Here is a 12,505-nt window from a genome sequence, read left to right as displayed (position 1 = left end):
GTTGTCCAGAAAGTTCGTGCCGATTTATAGTAGCTTACTTTTCGACTTATTTTAGAACATGGTTGAGTCCATAAAATAGGATTTGACTACACCTCCATTTAGAGAACAGTTTAAGCTATCTTTTCATGGAAGAAGGTTTATGTTCCTATAACCTGTGTTAATTCTGTAACCCTTTAAAATAGAAGATAAAGTTCATTTTCAGCACTTGATGCTTTGGGAACCAGACAAAAATTGCTGCAAGCTAGCCTCGGCTGGGATGTGTTACCCCCCCCACCCCACCCTCTATATTCACCAGATATTGCTCCTTCGGATTTCCCTTATTCAGTCTCTGCAGAATAGTCTTAATGGTAAAAATTTCAATTCCTTGGATGACGTAAAAGGATATCTTGATGAATTTTTTGCCATGAAACCACCTCAATTCTGGGAAGAGGGTATTTTCAAGTTAAAGGAAAGATGGAGACACATTATATATATATGTATGTGTGTGTGTATATGTTTGTGTGTCAATGTTTCTTCCCCCCAACATCACTTGACACGCATTATATATATATATATATATATATATATGTATGTGTGTGTGTGTGTATGTTTGTGTGTCAATGTTTCTTCCCCCCAACATCACTTGACAACTGATGCTGATGTGTTTACGTCCCCGTAACTTAGCAGTTCAGCAAAAGGGACCGATAGAATAAGGTACTAGGCTTACAAAGAATAAATCCGGGGTCAATTTGCTCGACTAAAAGGGGGGTGCCCCAGCATGGCCACAGCCAAGTAGGTGAGAGTAACAAAAGGGTCAAAGGATTACCATGGTTTCTGTCTTCCATTTCAACAGAGAATCTCCCATCAAATCAACTGCCAAGCAATCACAATTTTGAAATGAGACCATCTCATCAGCAAGTTTTGTTATAAGATCTTCAATTTGCTTTTCTTTTAAATTAAAATGGCAGAGATAAAGTTTTGGATGGAAGGGAGAAGAGGAGGAGGAGAAGGAGGGGGTTCATTAGGTTTGAATCTTAATGGTGGGTTGAGGGTGGGTGGGCGGGCAAGGAAGGCTGCCATATTTCAGGTATCTGTTAATTTCATGCAGTTCAAATTGTGACTGTTATTACACTCTCCACTTCCCTGTTAAACCCAAGGCAGTGTGCCAATGGAAGGAATCAATTTATAATAATAATAATAATAATAATAATAATAATAATAAATATGATGATGATGATGATGATTGGGCATTATGATGGGGATGATGGTCATGGTAGTATTGATGATGATGATGATGATAGGAATTATGATGATGATGATGATGATAATTGCCTGAACAATTTTATTTTTCTCAGAGGAATTTCTAGGTCAACTTAAATGAAGAAATTAATATATTGGCAGTGCAAGAGTCCGTTTATGGCACATTTTCCTTTCTCCGTTGCCAACTCAACAGGTCAATGAAGATTAATTCCTGATTTCAGATTTCAAACAAATATGTGAAAGAGAACCAAAAAAAAAATGACTTCCTCTTGCTCCCCACCCCCTAAAAAAAACCCCACCGACTATTTTCTATGGGAAGCTACTAATTTCCTGACTATTGTTCCAAGATTTGCTTCTTTGACTTGTTTGAAGCTAATTCTTTGGTCCTGACCTGATCGGAACTTTCCTCGCTCTACAGTACAGAATTCGCTTCAGGCATCTTCTGGAATTACAGGAAACACATACAAGAGCTGTCTAATATTTTAGTATTATTTTTGTCTAATGTTCTCTTTACCATGTTTCCATGGGTAATATGAACTTCTTTGAATGGAATGGAAGCACTCCGTCGGTTACGACGACGAGGGTTCCGGTTGATCCGAATCAACGGAACAGCCTGCTCGTGAAATTAACGTGTAAGTGGCTGAGTACTCCACAGACACGTGTACCCTTAACGTAGTTCTCGGGGATATTCAGCGTGACACAGAGAGTGATAAGGCCGGCCCTTTGAAATACAGGCACAACAGAAACAGGAAGTAAGAGTGAGAGAAAGTTGTGGTGAAAGAGTACAACAGGGGTCACCCCCCCCCCTGCCGGAGTCTCGTGGAGCTTTTAGGTGTTTTTGCTCAATAAACACTCACAACGCCCGGTCTGGGAATCGAAACTGCGATCCTACGACCGCGAGTCCGCTGCCCTAACCAATGGGCCATTGCGCCTCCACTCACTTCTTTGAAGTAGATTTTCTATAGCTGGGGACCTTCCCACCATCATCAACCTGTCCCTGTTTCCAACTAAGTTTAATGTCTCCCCATGGAGTGCATATCATCATCATCGTATAATGTCTGCTTTCCATGCTAGCATGGGTTGGACGATTTGACTGAGGTCTGGCGAACCAGATGGCTGCACCAGACTCCAATCTGATCTGGAAGAGTTTCTACAGCTGGATCCCCTTCCTAACGCCAACCACTCCGAGAGTGTAGTGGGTGCTTTTACGTGCCACTGGCACGAGGGCCAGTCAGGCAGTACTGGCAACGGCCATGCTCAAATGGTGCTTTTTATGTGCCACCTGCACAGGAGCCAGTCCAGCGGCACTAGCAACGACCTTCCTCGAATGTTTTTTTTCACATGCCACCAGCACAAGTGCCAGTAAGGTGACACAGGTAACGATCATGTTTGAATGGTGTTTTTAATGTGCCATCGGCACAGAGGCTAGCTTGTTGCTCTGGCAACGATCTCAATCTTGTGGTACTCTTAGCGCTCCACTAGCACGGATGCCAGTCATCAAATTTGATTTCGATTACACTTGCCTCAACAAGTCTTCGCAAGCAGAGTTTAGTGTCAAATGAAGGAAAGGCATGCATAAGTGAACTGGTTACACCCCTGGCATAGGCCGCAAGGTTATGGTCTCACTTGCACTTGCCGAGACCATAACCTTTGTAACTTTTGCTGATGAAACAAATATATAAGGGGTGCATCTAAAACGTATCCGACTTTATTTTTTCCTGCTTAAACTAATGCCACATGGCAAAATCCATTGAGTGGAACATGACGCCATCTATCCTGTGCATGTGTGAAAAGTCTTGCCCTGGTAGGCCACACCAGTTCCTGGCTGTTACACCTAGAGTACAGATTTGTAGTGCACACTTTCGTTTGCATTGAATGCACTGAGCAGAGAAATTGCCTTCAGTTTTGCAAAAAAATTTGTGATATTTAAGCTCAAACTTGTCGTTTGAAAAAATGTTTGTTTCCATGTTTTTTTTTTTATGTTTTCGTTTCTCATCGTGTTCAACGTTTTTTTGACGTCCTGTACCCATATATGCTTGTATATATACATATAGATGTAAGTATGTACATATATGTATGTATATAGGCATATATATATATATTATTTATATTATTATTTGATTGAAAGCCATGCATCCATTTCCAAGTAAGTTTCTCTCTCTCTCTCTCTCTCTCTCTCTCTCTCTCTATATATATATATATATATATATATATATATATGCTATTTACCATGTGAACTATGATGAAAAAATACGAGAAAGATATGGTATATAAATCTGTTTTGTGCAGGGGTTCTTTGAGACATGTAATTTATTTTAAGGGTTACGCAAAGGTAAAATAGTTGGGAAACATTGCTCTAGGATATAAAAGATTCACATAATGCAAGCATATCAAATATATATTCCCATCATCAGCTGCCTAATGGGTGTTACTATGGTTTCGACACCTGGGCAATACTATTCATTCCAGCATTAAAAAACAAACGCTGCTTGGGAATCTGTAGGCTAGCAACAGGAGTGAAACATTAGTGTAATATGTTCATTACATTTACACCTGCTTATTACTATAAATAACAACATTAAAGGTAAGCAAGTTAGTAAGAAGCCTAAAGCTATATAAAGCTAGGAATTATAAAGTAGTACCTATAAAAAAAGAAATTACTTTCCCCAACAAAATTTGCCATTATTCTTCAGAAGGGACATTGTTATATAGAAAACTATAGAACAAAATAGAATTAGCAAACTAAATGTATTGAGTATAGGCGCAGGAGTGGCTGTGTGGTAAGTAGCTTGCTAACGAACTACATGGTTCCGGGTTCAGTCCCACTGCGTGGCATCTTGGGCAAGTGTCTTCTGCTATAGCTCCGGGCCAACCAATGCCTTGTGAGTGGATTTGGTAGACGGAAACTGAAAGAAGCCTGTCATATATATGTATATATATATATATATATGTGTGTGTGTGTGTTTGTGTTTGGCCCCCCAACATCGCTTGACAACCGATGCTGGTGTGTTTATGTCCCTGTCACTTAGCGGTTCGGCAAAAGAGACCGATAGAATAAGTACTGGGCTTTCAAAGAATTGCTCGACTAAAGGCGGTGCTCCAGCATGGCCGCAGTCAAATGACTGAAGCAAGTAAAAGAGTAAAAGAGTAAAATTTACTGAACTACCGATGCATAACATGGAAAGTAATACTAACTGAAGGAAGTACAAATCTAGAACTTCAAAGATATAAATTAATTAATGAACACAGACGAATACATGTGCTATTTTGCACTCTGTAACACTTTTCTTTCGGTTGAGCCAGTTTCGTGCTGTGCAGGAGTTTTGCTTGTGTTCCACAGGATCTTCAGACAAGTTATGTCATTTTGACTGTGGCCATGCTGGAGCACTATTTTGAAGGATTTTAGTCGAAAAAATTGATTCAAGGACGTATTTTTTAAGCCTAGTACTTATTCTATCAGTCTCTTTTGCTGAGCTGCTAAGTTATTGGGGCATAAACATACCGACACTAGTTATCAAGCAGTGATGGATACACACACACATACACACACACTCACACACACACACATACACACACACTCACACACACACACATACACACACACTCACACACACACACATTCACACACACACACATACACACACAACGGGCTTCTTTCAGTTTCTGTCTACCAAATCCACTTGCAAGACTTTGGTTGGCCCAGGGCTATAGTAGAAGACACTTGCCCAGGGTACCACACAGTGGGACTGAATCCAGAACCATGTGGTTGAAAAGCTACCTTCTTATTTCTTTATTGCCCACAAGGGGCTAAACATAGAAAGGGCAAACAAGGACAGGCAAAGGGATTAAGTCGATTGCATCTACTCCAGTGCGTAACTGGTACTTATTTAATCGACAGCGAGCTGGTAGAAACGTTAGCACATTGGGCAAAATGCGTAGCCGTATTTCGTCTGCCATTACGTTCTGAGTTCAAATTCCGCCGAGGTCGACTTTGCCTTTCATCCTTTCGGGGTCGATAAATTAAGTACCAGTTACGCACTGGGGTCGATACAATCGACTTAATCCGTTTGTCAGTCCTTGTTTGTCCTCTCAGTGTTTAGCCCCTTGTGGGTAGTAAAGAAATAGGTACTTATTTAATCGACCCCGAAAGGATTATAGGCAAAGTTGACCTCGGTGGAATTTGAACTCAGAACGTTATGGCAAACGAAATACCTATTTCTTTACTACTCTCGAGGGGCTAAACACATAGAGTACAAACAAGGACAATCAAAGGGATTAAGTCGATTGCATGTACCTCAGTGCGTAACTAGTTCTTATTTAATCGACCCCCAAAAGGATGAAAGGCAAAGTTGACCTCGACGGAATTTGAACTCAGAACGTAACAGCAGACGAAATACTGCTAAGCATTTCGCCCGGCGTGCTAACTTACCTGGTGACTGTATGAACACACCAGCAAAACTCCAAACCAGAATGAGAATGATTTGACCAAAAACGAAAAAAAAAATCTGTACTGTGGTATTGAGTACTTTTTTTCCGACAGCTAACACACACACACGTGTGTGTGTATGTGTGTGCATGTACTCTTTACTCTCTCTCTTTTACTTGTTTTCAGTTATTTGACTGCGGCCATGCTGGAGCAATGCTTTTAGTCGAGCAAATCGACCCCAGGATTTATTCTTTGTAAGCCTAGTACTTATTCTATCGGTCTCTTTTGCCGAACTGCTAAGTTACGGGGATGTAACACACCAGCATCGGTTGTCAAGCGAGGTTGGGAGGAGACAACACAGACACACATACATATATATATATACATATACACACGACAGGCTTCTTTCAGTTTCCGTCTACCCATCCACTCACAAGGCTTTGGTCGACCGAGGCTATAGTAGAAGACACTTGCCCCAAGGTGCCACACGTAGGACTGAACCCGGAACATGTGGGTTGGTTAGCAAGCTACTTACCACACAGCCACTCCTGTGCCTGTGCGTATATTTCATCATCCTTATTGTCATTTAACATCTGTTTTCCATGCTGGCATGGGTTGGACAATGTGTGTGTGTGTGTTTGTGTGCTTTGTGTGTGTGTGTGTGTGTGTGTATGTTTGTGTGTGTGTGTGTGTGTGTGTGTATGTTTGTGTGCTTTGTGTGTGTGTGTATGTTGGGTGTGTGTGTGTTTGTGCGCTTTGTGGTTGTGTGTGTGTGTGTGTGTATGTTTGTGTGTGTGTGTGTGTGTGTGTATGTTTGGTGCTTTGTGTGTGTGTGTATGTTTGTGTGTGTGTGTGTGTAATGTTTGTGTGTGGTGTGTGTATTTTGTGTGTGTGTGTGGTGTGTAGTGTTTGTGTGTGTGTGTGTGTGTGATGTTTGTGTTGTGTGTGTATGTTTGTGTGTGTTGGTGTGTGTATGTTTGTGGTGTGTGTGTGTGTGTGTATGTTTGTGTCTTTGTGTGTTGTGGGGGGTGTGGTAAGTGTTGTGTGTGTGGTGGTTGTTTGTGTGTGTGTGTGTGTGTGTGTTGTGTGCTTTGTGTGTGTGTGTGTATGGTTGTGTGTGTGTGTGTGTGTTGTGTATGTTTGTGTGCTTTGTGTAGTGTTGTATGTTTGTGGTGGTTGGGTGTGTGTATGTTTGGTGTGCTTGGGTGTGTGTGTGTATGTTTGTTTGTGTGGTGTGTGTGTGTGTGTGTATGTTTGTGTGTGTGTGTATGTTTGTGTGTGTGTGTGTGTGTGTGTGTATGTTTGTGTGTGTGTGTGTATGTTTGTGCGCTTTGTGTGTGTGTGTGTGTGTACATACACATGTCATCACTAGAATAATATAGCTTTTATAAAACGGAAAGATAACAAATGTCTCTCTCTCTCTCTCTCTCCCCCTCCCGCTCTCTCTCTCTCTGCTCCCCTCCTCCCCCTCTACTTACTCTCTCTCTGCTCCTGCCACCATCACCCTCTCCGCCCCCCCCCTGCCTCTATTCAACCGTAAAAGCATAATGTCTACCTGTCGGAGCTCTTCTCCTCTGAATGTCAGCCAACTATAAAGAAATTGTTGCTAATGTAAAATTCATCAAGTCTAGTGCTTTAACAACTTCTGCTCCTTTTGCATCTTCCTTCTCCACCACCACCACTGTCACAACCATCATCATCATCATCATCACAATTATCACCACCACCATCATCATCATCATTACATGCCTGACAACCACCACCACCACCACCACCGTCATACCATCATCTTTGTTATTGTCATCATCATCACCATCATCATCACAGTTATCAGCACCACCACCACCTTTATTATCATTGTTCATCATTACTATCACAATCATTACCACCACTACCACCATCACACCATTATCACCATCACCATCATCATCATGATCCCCACTGTCATGCCACCATCTCCATCACCATCATCATCATTTTCATCATCGCAATCATCGTTACCATCACCATCCTCACCCTGTTCATTGGTCATCCTCCTGTGAATAAAATCTTTTTGCTTTCATCTTTACCAGAATACGTCCCCATCACATTCAACCATTAATTGATCCCGAAACCAGTTCACACTAGACCAAACCAGTCTTTGATCTTGAAAGGCTTCATCTCTCAAACAGACATCACTTAGAATACTTCTAAAATTTTCTGCTCTAGTAACTAGGTTTTTTTTTAATTATTATTATTTTTTCTTTTAGTGTGTCTGTTTTAACCCCAATACCATCTTGTTCGGTTGGTCAGTCTAGCCTCTGGCTAATTCGTCCCTGTTGACATTCCCCCGAGATGGAGTTAGAACTCTTATAATAATAATAATGATTAAAAAAAAAAAGAATTTTTTTATGCGCCCTTTTCAATCCTAGCCAGGCTCATGGGCCCGGTTTCCCGGTTTCTGTGGCGTATGTGTTCCCTCCAGCTGGACGGGATGCCAGTCCATCGCAGCGTTACTCAAGAAACAGGAAGAGGGAGTGAGAGAAAGTTGGGGAGAAAGAGTACAACAGGGGTTGACCCCCCCCCCTGCCGGAGCCTCGTGGAGCTTTAGGTGTTTTCGCTCAATAAACACACGCAACACCCGGTCTGGGTATCGAAACCACGATCCTCTGACCGCGAGTCCACTGCCCTAACCACTGGGCCATTGTGCCTCCACAATAATAATGATGGGCTACAATAAATATTCTACTCAATACCACAGATTTGCTTGTCAATTGTTTGACCTTAACCATTTGAGCATGTCCCTTAGTGGCTGATGATATGTGCATCTCTGATCACAAGTAGAAGTAGTGGGGGAGCATCATAGCCATGTGTTGAAAGGAATATTTAGAGGTTTGGAAAATTCACCTTTGGAAACATGGATGGTTTGTTCAACATCCTTAAACAATCCTTATTCATGGACCTTTTGAGCGGGATGGGCTACTCAACCAGAAGAAAATTCTAACTGGGCTCCACCTGCAAGGTCATGCACTGTTTATCTTGATATGAGATCACCATGTCAGGCACATATGGTTGTGATGCATGTGCCTGGTGTACCCTTATCAGACAGGTAGTCAGGATGGGTATACTGGGCTTTGTATATTTGTACCCCTGTGCCACTTTGGTGGCATGCACTGCTCTCTCACTCAATAATAATGATAATAATGATACATCTTTCTAGTATAGGCACATGACCTGAAATTTGGGGGAGGGGACAGTCGATTACATCGACCCCAGTGCTCAGCTGGTACTTATTTTACCAACTCTGAAAAGATGAAAGGCAAAGTTGATCTTGGCGGAATCTGAACTCAGAATGTAAAGACGGATGAAATGCTGCTAAGCATTTTGCCTGGCCTGCTAATGATTCTGCTGTAATAATAATAATAATAATAATAATAAAGACCTACCAAAAACTGAGAAAATATAATGATCTTGCAATAGAAATGAGCAAAATGTGGAACCTGAAGACTAAAACAATACCTGTTGTCATAGGTGCCCTGGGAATGCTAGCAAAAGGGGCTGATTGCTACCTAACTCGGATACTAGGAAACCCCAAAATGGCAGAAATTCAAAAGATAGTGCTCATGGGAACTGCTCATATCCTACGCGAAATACTTTCTATGTAATCTCAAATTTTAAAACAAACGTAATTTTCTTATGGTTTCTTAAACATTCTCTAGAACAACACTATGTATAAGACCAAATATATGGCACCCTAGGCATAACACCAACATGAACTTCCGACTACTTGTCTCTTGAGGTCTCTGGGTGAGACTTGGAGCCAACTTGTACAAATGTAAAGCAAAAGTCAAACATAAAATAATAATACTAATAATAATAATAGTAATAATAATAATAATAATAATAATAATAATATTTTAAAAAGGATTGACGTAATTCTTCACAAAGGTAAACAGTCAAGACGAAGAGCGCGATTCAATTGTAAGATAATAATAATAATAATAATAATAATGATGATGAATAAGTTCTAACATTTGCACAAAGCCGGAAATTTCAGAGAGGAGGAGGAGGGGCAGACATTTAAATCAACTCTTGTACTTGACTGGGGTTTTTATTTTATTGACCCCGCCCCCCACCACCACTCCTTCGCCCCGCCCCGCCCCTGCCCGGAAGGATGGATGAAAAGCAGAGCTGACCTTGGTGAGATTTGAACTTGAAATGTAAAGTACACCGGAACAAATACCACAAGGTATTTTTTTTGTCCGATGCTTTTAAAACAATTTTGCCAGTCCCCGTCACCTTGGGAAGTAATATACCATAAATAACAAACACAAAATCAATAGCAAAAAGAATAACAAAAAAAAAGACAAAAAAGACAAACAAAAAAAAAAGCAAAACAACTTCCGGTGGGGGTGTGGGGTGGGGTTCTGAACAATTGTTGATTCATCAAAAGAGCTGTGTATGTCTGTGTGTGTGTGTGTATTTGGCTGTGTGTGTGCGTGTGTGGGCAATAGCTTTGATTAACTTATTGATGCTAAATAAATGATACTCTCAATGGTAAATCAATTACAGTGATCACTTTGTATCAAACAATGGTATTATTATTAAGTAGGACAGTCTTGTGGTAGTGGTGGTCATGGTGGTAGCACTGGTGGTAGTGGTGGTCGTGGTGGTAGCAGTGGTGGTAGTGATGATGGCAGCAGTGGTGGAGGAAGTGGTCACTGTGATGGCGACGATGGTGGTAGTGGTTGCGGTAGGTAGTGGCGACAGTTGTTTCGTCATACACCTTTACATTGTTCCATTGTCTTTTCAGTGTTGTTTGTTGCCAGTTATCATTGCTATGGTGGTGGTGGTGGTGGTGGTGTGATGTTGTGTATTCTTGCTACTGTTGTTGTTGTTGGTGGTGGTGGTGATGTTGCTGTTGCTGTTGTTGTTGTTGGTATTGTTGTTGTGGTGTTGTTGTTGGTATTGTTGTTGGTGTTGGTGTTGTTGTTGGTGGTGGTGTAATGTGTGTGTGTTGTTGTTGTTGGTGTAGTGTTGTGTGTTGTTGTTGTTGTTGGTGGTGGTGTAGTGTTGTTGTGGTGGTGTAATGTTGTGTATTCTTGTTGTTGGTGGTGGTGGTGTAGTGTTGTTGTAGTGGTGGTGGTGTAATGTTGTGTATTCTTGTTGTTGGTGTTGTTGTTGTTGTTGGTGGTGTAATGTTGTGTATTCTTGTTGTTGTTGGTGGTGCTGCTGCTGCTGTTGTGTATATTGTTGTTGGTGAGGTTGGTGGAAGTTGTTGGGTCTGGTTACTGCTGGTACACGTTATTATATTGTTACTAGTTGTCTTGTTGTTGTTGTAATTGTTGTGACTGTTGCTGTAGTTGTTGACTGTTTCATGGTATTGCTGCTGTTCGTTGAGTGCTCTTTTGTTGTTGTTGTTGTTGTACATTATTTTCCATTGTGCTGTTGTGTTTGCCGGTGTTCTTTGATGTTTGCTGTTGATGTTGTTATTGGTAACCAATTGCACTAAACAATTCAGTTTCTCATTGTGGGACACCAGACTAAGTGCCTTGTGGTATTAGGGTAGTGGCTAGAACTGCTAGACCAATCTATGTGCTTCAGAGGTTCACTTCATGCCCATTCATTTTTGAATGTTTTATCAAGTGGCTGTGTGGTAAGTAGCTTGCTTACCAACCACATGGTTCCAGGTTCAGTCCCACTGCGTGACACCTTGGGCAAGTGTCTTCTACTATAACCTCGGGCCGACCAAAGTCTTGTGAGTGGATTTGGTAGACGGAAACTGAAAGAAGCCCGTCGTATATATATGTATATATATATGTATATATATGTGTGTGCGTGTATGTTTGTGTGTCTGTGTTTGTCCTCCTAGCATTGCTTGACAACTGATGCTGGTGTGTTTACGTCCCCGTAACTTAGCGGTTCGGCAACAGAGACTGATAGAATAAGTACTAGGTTTACACAGAATAGGTCCTGGGGTTGATTTGCTCGACTAAAGGCAGTGCTCCAGCATGGCCACAGTCAAATGACTGAAATAAATAAAAGAGTAAATGAGTAAAGAGTAATGACTTATGTATATGTGTGTGCATGTGTTTATTTAAAAGCACTGCTTTTAAATTCATTTAGTTTAAAATAAACTAAATTATGTATCACAATTATGTAAGTATACTTTTAATGATGTTTGTCTTCATGAAACAGCTGTCGAGTATAATTAAACTACAAACTGCATGTGAAATTTATGCTTCTCTACTTTTATCCTAAATGTATTACTCTTAGAGATTGTCTTAGCCAATATTGTACGTCCATACAAGTCAACCTCCACCTGGATTTACTGCAATCTCATAAGCTGTCGTAATTTAATGATCTGTTATTAATTGAGCTCATAATTACCAAGGATATATGTATTGACTTTATTGCATCAATTTTCTTTATGCTCAGTACTACCAACATAAATGACATTGAGATAGAAAGACAGTTTTGCTGTGGACATGCATAAGCTCGCAAAGAATGAAGCTAGTATGATCCGATGGATGTGTAATGTCAGCGTGCATACTCGACAGAGTGTAAGTATCTTGAGAGAAAAGTTGGACCTAAGAAGCATCAGATGTAGTGTGCAAGAGAGACAACTGCGCTGGTATGGTCATGTGGCGAAAATGGATGTGGATAGCTGTGTGAAAAAGTGCCACACCCTAGTGGTTGAGGGAACCTGTGGAAGAGAGACCCAGGAAGACCTGGGATGAGGTGGTGAAGCATGACCATTGAACATTAGGCCTCACTGAGGCAGTGACTAGTGACCGAGACCTTTGCAAATATGCTGTGCTTGAGAAGACCCGACAAGCTAAGTGAGACCATAACCTTGTC

General features: G+C 41.1%; 1 protein-coding gene across 2 annotated transcripts in view; it reads left to right on the top strand.

The window, feature by feature from the left end:
* LOC115223978 (GPI inositol-deacylase) overlaps positions 1–12,505 on the top strand; it is a 246,082-nt gene that overhangs the window by 81,020 nt on the left and 152,557 nt on the right. The gene's annotated exons all lie outside the window — the stretch shown is intronic.

The sequence above is a fragment of the Octopus sinensis genome, linkage group LG24 (assembly GCF_006345805.1).
Source record: "Octopus sinensis linkage group LG24, ASM634580v1, whole genome shotgun sequence".
Lineage (NCBI taxonomy): Eukaryota > Metazoa > Mollusca > Cephalopoda > Octopoda > Octopodidae > Octopus > Octopus sinensis.
Note: the sequence above shows the minus strand (reverse complement) of the source record. Positions and strands in the feature narration are given on the sequence as shown.